Genomic DNA, 12,406 nt, shown 5'->3' on the forward strand with positions numbered 1-12,406 from the left:
GGGCATGATTTTTAAAAATGTATAATATTCAATGGTAATGAGATTCTTATTTTGTTGGCAATATAAATTACTAAAACCTGCATGAGGGGTAATTTGTCAATATATAGAAAGTGCATTAAAATGAGCAATATACTTTGATAAAGTAAATTTCAAACATTATTTTGTCATAAATAAATTTAATATTTGGTCAAAAAGTAATATGGCAAAATGAATCTGTGAGGATGTTTATCACAATATCAATTGTAATTATATAGCTTTGAAGAAAGACAAATATTCTTAAACAAATATAGAACATCTAAATGATGAAATACAATGCAACCACTGAAAAAATGTAAAATTATTTTATGACACCAAAAATGTTTGCATTATATTTAAGATAGAAAAGTGGTTATAAAAATATTTTACACTATAATTCTCATATTAAAATTTGTCTCACACGAAGTGTGCATGTGTTGTGTTTTTCTGAGTGATGGGATTATAAGTGACTTTTTCTTTTTATCTTTATGTGATTTTATAGTTTCCAAGTGCTCTATAATAAAAACATTGTTTAGTGATCAGAAAATAAATAATCTTTCACTCAATCCTTTGTAATCTGGAACCCGCCTACTTCTTCACTCTCGTCTCTTGCCTCTTCCTATGTTCTGACTTTATGTTCTGGAACATTATAAATATCCTTTTCTAAAAGCTGCTATTCATTGAGAGGTCCTGCATTAAACTCTTTAGAGTCATTATCTCATTAATCTTTAGAATGACCTTACTCTTTGGTAATATCATCTTTCCATTTTACGTAAATAATGAAACTGAGCCTTAGAATAATCAAGTAAATTTTCAATAACTGGGATTGGAATCCAGGTCCCTGGATCCAAGCTCCATGCTCTTAACCACTTCACATACTGTCTATTTTTCAAAACCTAAAAATGTCAAAATAACAATTAATGTGATAAAGAAGAGCAAGAGTGAAACCAAGCAGACTTCCATTTTGCTGTGCACTGACACGAACACTAGCCTTTCTTGAGACTTATTATTTTCTTGTTTTCTCTGTTTTTCTTAATTTTGCTTTCATCTCTTTAATTTCATTACTAAGTATTCTCAATACTTTTTATTCTAAAGAGAAAAAGGCAGTATAATTTACCATAGCCAAGAGGTGGAAGCAATCCAAGTATCCATCAATGGATGAATGGATACACAAAATGTGATCTATACATACAGAGGAATATTGTTCAGCCTCTAAAAAGGAAATCCTGTCACGTGCCTTAACATGAATGAGCCTTGAAGACATTATGCTAAGTGAAATGAGCCAGTCACCAAAATAGAAATACTGTATGATTCCACTTATATGAGGTGTCTAGAGCAGACAAACTCATAGAGACAAAGTAGGATGGTGATTGCCAGAAGTTAGGGGAAGGGAGAAATGATCAGTTGTTCAATGGGTAGAGAGTTTCAGTTTTGCAAGATGAAAGAGTTCTAGAGATCTGTTACACAACAATGTGAATATAGTCAACACTACTGAAGTGTACACTTAAAAATGGTTAAGATAGAAATTTTTATGTTATTTGGCTTTTTACTACTATTAAAAAAATGATATTTTCCACAGGAGAAGAAAAGTGAGAAAAGCAGCCACAACTTCCCTTGATGGTACCGTCCTTTGTTATCCATTATCTAACTTTTGCTTATGCTTTTATTACCCAATTTATCAAGTACGTGCTCAGCATTTACTACACCTACTTCTTGTCATATCATTGACTCTTCTAATCCTTTCAATCTCATTTTTATTTCCATGACTGTATTGAAACCAAAGACGCTCTTTTATCCAAGCAATAGACTTTTCTCATCCTGTATCCCCTTCAGTCTCTATGGCATTTGGCATAATTTAACCATAAATATTTCTTAAAATCTCTCCTTTCTGTGATTATAGGAGACTGTATCTCACTACTTTCCGTCTTCTCTTCTGCTGTATCTTAATTATGTTCTCTAAACATCCCCAGGTTGTTACTTCTGATTTCTTCTGGTTGTCTACATCCCATATAGGAAAAAGAATTACAAAAAATTGCAAATTATACTACTACAAAATTATGCATCCTTATCTTAGCTTCCTATCATTCTTGCAATTATTTTCAAATTCTCTGAGTGGTCTGTCTTCTGCCAACATATACGTCATAAATTTAGCCTCTTCCACATCTTTTATCCTACTCTTCAGCAAAAAAAAAAAAAATCTGCAGTTCTCCTAAACTTCACATTCCTTCACAGGAGCATTCTGGTCCCTCTGACTTTCACCATCTATTATTTGCTTAGAATCAGTATCAATATAATCGCGTTCTTAAAGTTCTTTACTCAGTGCACAAGGTACAGTTGACTGTTATCTTCACAATGTCCAGGAAAATATTTGTACATATTTCTTTTCATATAGTTGTTACACTGTCTTTTAAGTATTTGATTAAATGTTTGTCTGCCTGGACTGAGTGATTTCTTCAAGATAGTAAAACATATATCATTTATCTCTACTACATACACGTATATCAATATCACCTGACACACACACACATATACATACATATAGAGAGAGGAAGTTTAAAAGCGAGTTTAACGAGTGAATAAATAGACACATGCCAACACTCCATACCAACACGTTAGCACACCAACAGATTCATCTCTCAAGAGAAATTTAAGTGAGAAGAGGGGGCTATGTTGGCTGTTGAGATGTTGACTCTGATCTGGGTTTGGGAAGATCTTGACTGAAAATCCCAGGATTGATCACCAGGTTAAAGAGAGTGAATGAACTGACTGACAGCCACATCTGGATGAAGAAGGATGAGTTCAATGTGACAGGAGCCAAGACACCAGGACCTGTGCTTGCCTGCACATATCAGCATACTCAAACAGCCTTGTGTGGCCATCCAGGGACATCTGACCACACAGAGATCCTGTCTGTATCCTCTGGGGCAGAAGGTTCAGGTTTCATCCCCATCCTGCCTACTCCCAGTGTCCAAACCCAAGTGGCTAAAAGGATTACGGAAGGAATCCCAGAAAGGAGAGCATGGAAAAAGTGAGGGGCAAAGGAGAGTCTGGCAGATTAGCTTTTGGTGTGAAAGGAGAGGCAGTGGGTGTTCACAGCCCTTGCAGTCACTCTAGTATCCCTTGTCTATAGCTTAATCCTCCCCAGAGGAGTTGAAGAAGAGGATTCATGAGGCTATTACTCAGGAGAAGCAGCTAAAAAGAAGAGCACACATTCTCCCTAGAAGCCAGATGGAAAAGAGAGAGGGGCAGGAGAGTGATAGGCAAAGCCCACCCAATGAACGGAATCAAGACTTCAGACTTCCTAAGAGGCTTAATCCCCCGGATAACCCTACTCACTCTCACCTGGAGGACTGGCTTGAGACAAACACAGGACAGGGGGTCAGTGCTGAAGAGAGAAGTTAATGAATGGAGGAAGGTGTTGTTTCTGCAATCTGCTAATCCATTTCCTAATAGGCAGCCTCCTCTGCAGTTTACCAAATAGTCTGAAGGTTGGAACATCATCTGGAATATGAGTCTTATTCTATCCCAAGCCAAAGAGCACCATTTTATTAAAATCTCAGATTCACCAAGCAATCAGTTTAGAGGATTTTTCTGGAAGAAAGTCTTTAAACCTGAGGTCCTAAGGGCTGTTGGAAACAGAGCATTCCCTGGAGAAATCAGTGCTGTTAACTTTTTTAAACCTTTCTACAAGGAGAGAAATACCCTGGGGCATTTTTTTATTGTAATCACAAACTGAAATACTTGAATCTCATCTGATGTCAGTTTCTGTACTACTGTTTCTCAAACCAGTCTAAGGACCTCTGAGGTCTCCAAATTTTCTGTAAGAATTTTAAAATAGAGGTTTCAATAATATGTTCACATAAAAGGCAGCTGATATAAGTATATTCTGCATCATCAGGATGAGGCCCCTGAACTAAGACCTGCCAGGGGATTTCAAAACCCTTGTCTGCAGTTGTACTCGAAATGCTTTAATTGTCTTCTACTAACAGGAAAAAATAAACAACTCTAAACTACAGCTACATGACGCAGCATAAGATGTCATGACTGTTTCAATGAAGGCTTTATTGTAGCTGTAGGGGAGAATTTGATACCCTAAAATGTGTCTCTTTGGCTTGATTATTTTTAAGAACAAAAGACTCAGGAAGAAAATTTGACTTTCCCCCAACTGCCTAACAGAATTTAAGATAGAAGTCCTTTTCCAGAAAGGAGCTATCATCGTAGATAACTATACCATAATATGAACTAGACATGGTAGACAGGGAGGAATCTAGCAAGGCCCATTTGATCAAAGCCCTCTCTATGTCTTACTGTCTTTGTAAGGCACTGCAAATATTTGTTTACCAGACATTTGCCTTTCCATTTCCATTTCTGTGTGAATTACCCTCCTTCCCCTTGAAGTCCAAAACCACTATTCCCAATATTCTCCTTTGTCTTTAGCTGAAGATGGTATTTAAGGTGGTGGCTTGAGCCATTTTGTCAAGTTACTCAGTTTTCCTGGGCTTCTCCTATGTATACATGTTATTAAATTTATTTGATTTTCTCCTGTTATCCTGTCACATATTAATCTAATTTTTAGGCTAGCCAGAAGAACCTGGAAGGGTCGAGGAATATTTCTTCCTCCCTCACATAGCTATTCAAATACAGAAGAGTGGTGTGATAACTAAGTCAGCATATAACACAGGGCCATAAAAACAAATCCAAAAGAGAATTCTTGATTTCCCCACCAAACTTCTTCCTTTTTAAATGTCCCCATTATCCACAGCATTGCTCAGGTCTAAGACTTATCAGGGATACTTTATTCCTCTCTTTTTTCATCTTGTACATCTTACTTACCCACTTGTCTTACCATCTTCCCTTCTTCTCCATTGGCACAATACTAGTTAAGACCACCATCTCTCCCATGGGCTACTGTGATAGAGCTCAATCTTACTGACTGATTTTCTTATTACCTTGCTTGTCCACTTACAGTCCATTCTCCATATACACTCAAAGTGACCTTTTAAAAGCATAATGTAAGGATGAATTTTTATTGAATGTAAAACAAAATCAATAGCCTTTTCAAGACTTCTAAGACTGTAATTGGTGGAATTGTGTCACTCAAAAAGACATATCCACTTGGAACCTCAGAAAGGCACCTTATTTTGAATAAAAGTGAAAAGAATATTTAGTTAATAAATGAATTAGATATTCATTCAATAAATGAACTTATATAAACTGTGCTATTGAAATCAATGTTGTATGGATTGACTTAAAACAAAAGCAACAATTATACACCAGTGACATAATGAAGGATTATTTCCTTTAAAAGCTGAAAAACTAGGGCCGGCCAGGTGTCGCAGTTGTTAAGTGCGCACGTTCCAGTTCGGCGGCCTGGGGTTCGCCAGTTCGGATCCCGAGTGCAGACATGGCACCACTTGGCACGCCAAGCTGTGGTAGGTGTCCCACATATAAAGTAGAGGAAGATGGGCATGGATGTTAACTCAGGGCCAGTCTTCCTCAGCGAAAAGAGGAGGATTGGCAGCGGTTAGCTCAGGAGTAATCTTCCTCCAAAAAACAAAAAATAAAAACCTGAATATTTGCTCTAGAAAAATGGACAGTTCCCAGAATGTGGTGACTTCGGGATCTTGTTAGTTTCTCACATGCTATTAATCGTCTAGCCTTTACTGCACAGTCATTGATAGTCTGGCATCCAATCAGAAGTTTGTGTTTCATTTAAAAATATATGTCAGTATCTGTATTTTCTTACCCTCTTGACTCTACCAGTTTCTTATTGAGGTTAGTTATATGTTTTTATATAAAGCAAAGTGATCCATCCACTTTTTCAGTGATCATTCCAATTATGTGATATGACTTCTCTTATACTAAATAGCAAGCAAAGAGGAAGTGGTAAGGTGAGCTTTTGAATGGTCATGAGGCAACAGTATGTCTAAGGTAGGAGCTGTTATTTATAACATAGCTTCTCAAAGAATCTTTAGTGCAAGACCAATCTTTTGGTTCCCTGCATAGGTGGATGTTAGTCCACGTAATCCTAAAATAATATACATAGCATGTATACAGTGAATCTAGTATTGCTACACATTTATTCTTGCATACAAAATTATTCAATACACAATGCATTCAGTTCAATATGGACATCATCACATAAAATGAACACCTTTGGATACTCAGAACAGGCCATGAACACTGAAGCTGGAGCAGCCAGAAGTGGATGTGGCAAGCTTGACTTTCATCAGGGCTCATTTTCTGGCACGTGTCATCCTTACCTATGATCAGTTTGTTTGTAGATGCCCTAAGAGAAGGTCACGAAGTAAGAGAAGAATTCCCAGTTGAAATTGCTCCCAGTAAAAAAGTGCTCCCATACTCGTCTCACTTCGTGAAAGGAGAGTTTGAGTATGGTTAGCCGCACCATCTTTACATGACAAAATCCCTACAAACGGCTCCAAGGTAGACAGGGTGGAATGAGTCAGGGGATATATGTAAGTCTGGTAAATGAAGTACAAAGAAATGAAGTATGTTTGCGTCATGGGATTTCTGTCAGGAGCTATGAAGAAACATGGGGGGAAATGGGCAGGACAGTGATGGTCCCCAGCTATGTTTTCATGGCTCACAGGCCCTGCAACCAGGGACGGGAATTGGTAGTGTCCCTACATACAAATAAAGCATTGGGTCAATTCCACATAATACCTGGAGTTAGACCTTTAGTTGGGGGTTAGCGAGACGACAACAGTGGATTTTCTGCCATGGGAGGAGCAGTGTTCCTGATAAACATTGGTGAGAAGCTACAGGTAGGTCACCAGTGGTGCCTCTTCTGGAACATAGTAGTAATTAGGAAAGACTAAAGGGCCCATTTCATCTCACAGAAAAATCTCCACCTTCTGGGATTGCTTCTCAAATGTCATCCATTCTCTTCTTCTTCCCAAAAAGAACTTAATGGGTACTGGCACAATCAAATCTGCGAAGAGGGGAAAGCATGTCTGAGGAGGGTCAGTTGTGGTGTATTGGTGTCACAAGGGTTTCTAACCTGATGGTTCTGATGTAGGCAGGTTGCTTTTCAGTTCCAGTTCACTCAAGTTCGCAATTGTCCTTATAGGGTAGCAGTGTGTGACGTTTGAAAGATGTTTGCTGGAATATGAAATCCCACACATTATTGTCTATGCCAACAGCTCTCCCATATGTGGTTGAATTGGCTATAACAGTATGCTGGGACTCCACAGCAAAAAAAACAAAAGAAAAGAAAAGAAAAAAACAAAACTAAAAACAAGATTCCTTATCAGAGTTTCAAGGTAAAAAAAATTGTTGATATTTTCTCACGGGAAATTCTAGATTCTAGCGTACTGACATGTGGTAGAATTCCAAGATCTGTGGGTGGTTGTAGATGATGTGAACCAATAATTCAGTATAAATGAAGATTGTGTTCAATATTGTAAAATATTTATATGATATACTATAAATATAATTTATATATAATATAATAGCAAAAAAGCTGTTATGAGGCAAGCAAATTGCAACCACAGAGAAAAAGATTGAGCAAGATTCAGTAGACAAATTTGAAAACATCCTAGATGTACAAGGGTACTCTACGACCCTTACTGATATATCTGCTTAGAGAGAGTTCAGAGAGAAAGCTGTTAAAGATGTTGAACCACCTTGGAATGTTTTCATCCCCACAATTGTATATCAACATAAATCTCATTGCCTCTGAGAGGCTCTACCTTCCAAATACTTTCCTAAATGCCTCCTTCACATCCTTGTTCCTTAGGCTGTAAATGAATGGGTTCATCATGGATGTCATGACTGAGTAGAACATGGAGATCTTATCCCTCTCATTCGTTTTATTGGAATTTGGACACTGTGTAGGTAAATAATGTTGAGCCACAGAAGAAGACAACAACCATGAGATGAGAACCACGGGTAGAAAAGACCTTGAACTTGCTCTCACCTGACTGTATCCAACCCACAGTGGAGATAAAATTCCAGTAGGAGAAAAGGACGAAGGAGAGAGGACCAAGGAGAATTAGCACACCCATTGCAGAGATGGCCATCTCAGCTTTGTAGGTTTCTTCTGAAGCCAACTTCAAGAGTGCAAGAGGTTTACAAAAATGATTAATTACATTCTATCTGTGGTATGAAAGACATAAAGTAAATGTCGTGTCTACTAGAGACACACAGCTGCACTAGCACAAGATCCTGTGGCCAGGTGGACAAAAACCCTGTGGGTCATGAGGGTGGAGTAGCGAAGGGGCTTGCAGACAGGCATATGGTGGTCATAGGACATCACTGCTAGGATAGAACTCTCTGTACACCAAGCTACTAGGAATACAATCATCTGAATGGAGCGCCCGGCAAAGGAAATAGCCTGTCTTGTTACTGGAAAATAGAATAGCATCTGTAGGATGATCATTGTAGAGAAACAGAGACCAGTAAATGACAGGTTTTTAAGGAAAAAGTACGTTGGTGTATGAAGTGGAGAGTCAACATGAATTAGCAGTATGATGAGCAGATTCCCAAACACAGTCAGTCGGTGTAAGGTGAGAAATATCACAAATAGCAGGATCTGGGTCTGCTGATCTGAAGAAAGCCCCAGCAAGATGAATTCAGTCAAATAGGTTTGGATTTCTGTGCCCATTAATGTTTATTTCTGTCCACATGTCAGCATAAATAGAGCAATCAAACATTGACGATGATGAAGCACCAAATCCTGATGGGGAAGATCTCACTGGAAGAACAAATTCTTGTAAACATTTAAAACACTTGACTTTCTAAATTTCCATCTCTATGTTCCTACTAAAGCTATCTGAAAAAGGATGCTAACATGTTATATGGATTTGAAAAGATATAGAGTTCTGTCTTTAGAAGAAACCCTAGGGCTTTCTTTTTTCTAGTTTACTTTTTAGTCAGCAGACTTTCACTTTCATTTCATCAAGGAGCAGAACAAATAATTAACTTTTCATTTATGTTTCCAAGGGATCCTTTATCATCCTTCCAAGTACAAAGGGAATTTTAAGAGATCATTTTAGATCATGTTATAATCCAAGTCCTGGTCGTTTCCTAAATTCTTCACTGGATCAGAGAATCAAGCCTGGATGGCAGTACTCAAGAGTAGGTCATGATGGGATCTTATCATCACAGAGCCAAGATAGTCGAGACGATGCAAGATTTAGGCAGCACCACACACTGTGGAAGTATCTAGTGCCCTTCAGGGAGACCAAATGCAGCCACAATAGCTGTCTGCATAGCTGCAATGTCTTATCTGGCACAACAGAGTTTGAGCTCATTCATGCCACCATTTGTATCAGAATATCCAATCCGTTGAATAGGTGCATCAGTAGGAAATCAGCCAATGGTCCAATGCTTTGAAACCAGGCATGAAACACTATTCAAAGTCTATGCATTGCAGTACATCAGGAACAAGCAGAGAATAACATGGCTGAATCCAAGCTAATGGGGAAAGAGATTTGAAAGAGTTAGAGAAGGGAGCAGGGTCCCGGGAAAAGGGCTGAGACTCAGGGCTAGAGTCTGATATCCCTGGGAAGGATTGAAGTACTAGTCCTAGAACTGCTGATTAGAAGGGAGATGTCAGAGCCAAAAGACAGCCCCTCTGGCAGGGCCTTCATGAGATAGAGGGAAGTCAAAGACTGCAAACATATAAGGATTTGTTTTCATATATAAGACCATAGATCTAGCTGGCAGTATAGGAAAAGTGTGGTCACATCAGCTGTAGTTGGACGACTGACTCATGAGCTGCCAAGTATGACTTGATTTCAAGACCAATGGGTGACAGTTGCCACCTGTATTTATTAAAACTTAAATAAAACAAAATATCATCTCTTGTAATAATATAACTATAGTTAGAAAATACTTGTTTCAATTTTATTTGTACATATATTATTTGTGTGTGTGTTGTGTGTACTGGGTCACAATGTAAACTGTTTTTCTTATTAATGGTCATTATAAAATCTTTAAAAAGAATATTGATATAGGTAAAATATACTTAAGGACATCAACAAAATAATCGATTACTGATCTCATTTTCCAATAATTTTTGATAAGTGCAATTTTTTCACTGCTTTATCATGGTAAACTTACATGTAATGAACTGTGTATATTTTATGTGTACAATTTGATGAGTTTTGACATGTGTATATAATAATAAGCTTTTTAAGATTCTTATTAGTTTATTTACGATTATTTGTTTACAAGCTATCTCCCTGACATGGTTCTACATTTCTCCAGGGTAGTAGTCCTACCTCACTCCATATGTCTGCATCACTCAGCATAGAGTAAATTTTCAAGAAATATTCACTGACTGATGGAATTAATGAAAGAGCAACTGGATGCATCCTGCAATAAGCAGTCTGCATTCACACACACAGGCACTGGCACTCATACACACTCAAATACTACTGAGAACTAATCATCCTATCTAAAGCATAGTATAAAATTTGGAAGGCACAACAGATGAAAGTCCAGCTTCATGATATCCTTGGAATGAGGAGATCCTGTGACCAATCAGAAGGAGAAACACAAGGTATGATCACCTGGACTAATGGTGCAAGTGAGAAGGCATCAATGGCAGTCATTATTCCAGTAGAAATAGGAACAGGCTTTCAATATGCAATCCTGTTCTCTTTCTCATTCTTAGCCCTAGAGAGAATATATGGAATGTGGTGCCAAGCTGAATACGAGGGTACTGGGGCAAGGAGTGCCCACACACCCAGTGTTAGCATTTATGGAGCTCTGGATCCTTCCCACCTCCCAGAAAATGGGTGGTGAATTTCAAGAAGCTTTTATCTTGCATCCCAGGTATTCCCTGAGCCCAGTGAGTGTCACCAAGAGAGAATATGCTATGAGTGAAAGAGGAAGAGAACACGTGTTTTAAGAGGGATGAAAAGTCAGAGTACAGCAAGATTCTGGTGTTTTAAAGGATGTAGCTAGATTGAGAGATGATAGAGCTTTGGGTTTCTTGGGCCTCTCAGCGCACAAACTGACACCCTCAGGATGAGCCCAGTGGCAAGATTTCTAAGACTGAGGAACCTAGAGAAGAAAGAAAAAGAAAAATCTCCTCGCCCAAATAGACTATGGGGTGTAAAAATAAGGAGGTTGCTTCTCCCAGGACGGACTCATGATTTCTGGTTCCGGAGAGACTTGGTCCCTTCAGCATCTTCCCCTTTCTTACCTGGAAGCCTGAGATGAATTTGTTCTAAAGATGGGGAAGTACAAGTGAGGGGACTTCACAGTGAGTATAGCAGAGTGAGATCCAGAGATCCAAGCTGCAGATCCAGAGTTGGGTATTGGATTCCTGGTGATTCTCAGCCCTCTCTCCTAACAGCTGGGCAGGAACTGGACATTTCAGTGGATTCCATTCCAAGCTCGGACTGTATTCTTGAATGAGTTAAATACTTATTTTTTGAGTGCCAGCACTGAACCGAATCTTTTTCTGAGAGGATTCTTGAAAGATGAGGCCCTGAGAGATTACGTAAACAGAAAATTCCCTAGGGTTCTCCTTGGGCACAGTTCATTTGTATTATCTCCACTCACAGTGAAATACCATGGGACATTGTGTAATTTTTTTGCAATCATAGATGGAATTCTGTGAATCTTCTCTAATTCAAAATCCTTCCCTACACAAAGGAAAAATTTTCTAGGCTCTGAGCTTGAGAAGGACCCAAGGATTCGTCCATTCTGTCCCTTCTCTCATTTTTAGAGCAGAATCAAGTGTGTAAACTTCATTCAAGCGGAAATCTGTGCATCCTTTATTTTAAATCCTCAGAAAAGTGGAAATTTTCACCCTTCTTCAGTATTTCTCTATTAAAATGGGTTACAATTATTGTTCTTTTGAGGATGTAGTGGTCACTGTTAAACAATGTTATCTGGTCCTAAAAAATAACAGGTTTGAGAAAATTTCTGTAGAAATTAAGGGTTTGAACCATATGAAAATACAAGGACAGATCCATATTTTTCTGAGGGATGCTAGGTTGAAATTACTCAATGTTATATTTTCTCATCAATGTTTATTTCTTTTTATATGAAAAATATTGTAACTTTATTATATTGGTTACTAAATTTTCTCCATCCACTTTTTCTTTTAATGGTAGCACTAATATAATTATGTATTTATTGCTCAAAAGTAATTTAAAAATTCTATCATTTAATGTTTTTTATATTTCCTAATATGAAGTTTCTATTGAATCTAAACTCCATTCTTTCCATTATAGATATTTAATATAACCTAACTTTTATTACAATTTTTTTTCTTTTTTGGATTGTCTATCAAATTGCTATTTATTCTAATGAACAATGTTGAGTTGGGATTTCATATGTTCTTACAACTATCCAGAGGAATGGGACTAATTTGCCCATTCAAGTTCTCTCTGCTGTGTTGCTGTTGCTT

At 37.9% G+C, this 12,406-nt stretch overlaps 1 pseudogene; it reads right to left on the reverse strand.

The window, feature by feature from the left end:
- Positions 1–7,723: 7,723 nt before the first annotated feature.
- LOC103567464 (olfactory receptor 2D3-like) lies at positions 7,724–9,042 on the reverse strand (annotated as a pseudogene).
- Between the last annotated feature and the right edge of the window lie 3,364 nt (positions 9,043–12,406).

Source organism: Equus przewalskii, chromosome 6 (assembly GCF_037783145.1).
Source record: "Equus przewalskii isolate Varuska chromosome 6, EquPr2, whole genome shotgun sequence".
Taxonomy (NCBI): Eukaryota; Metazoa; Chordata; class Mammalia; order Perissodactyla; family Equidae; genus Equus; species Equus przewalskii.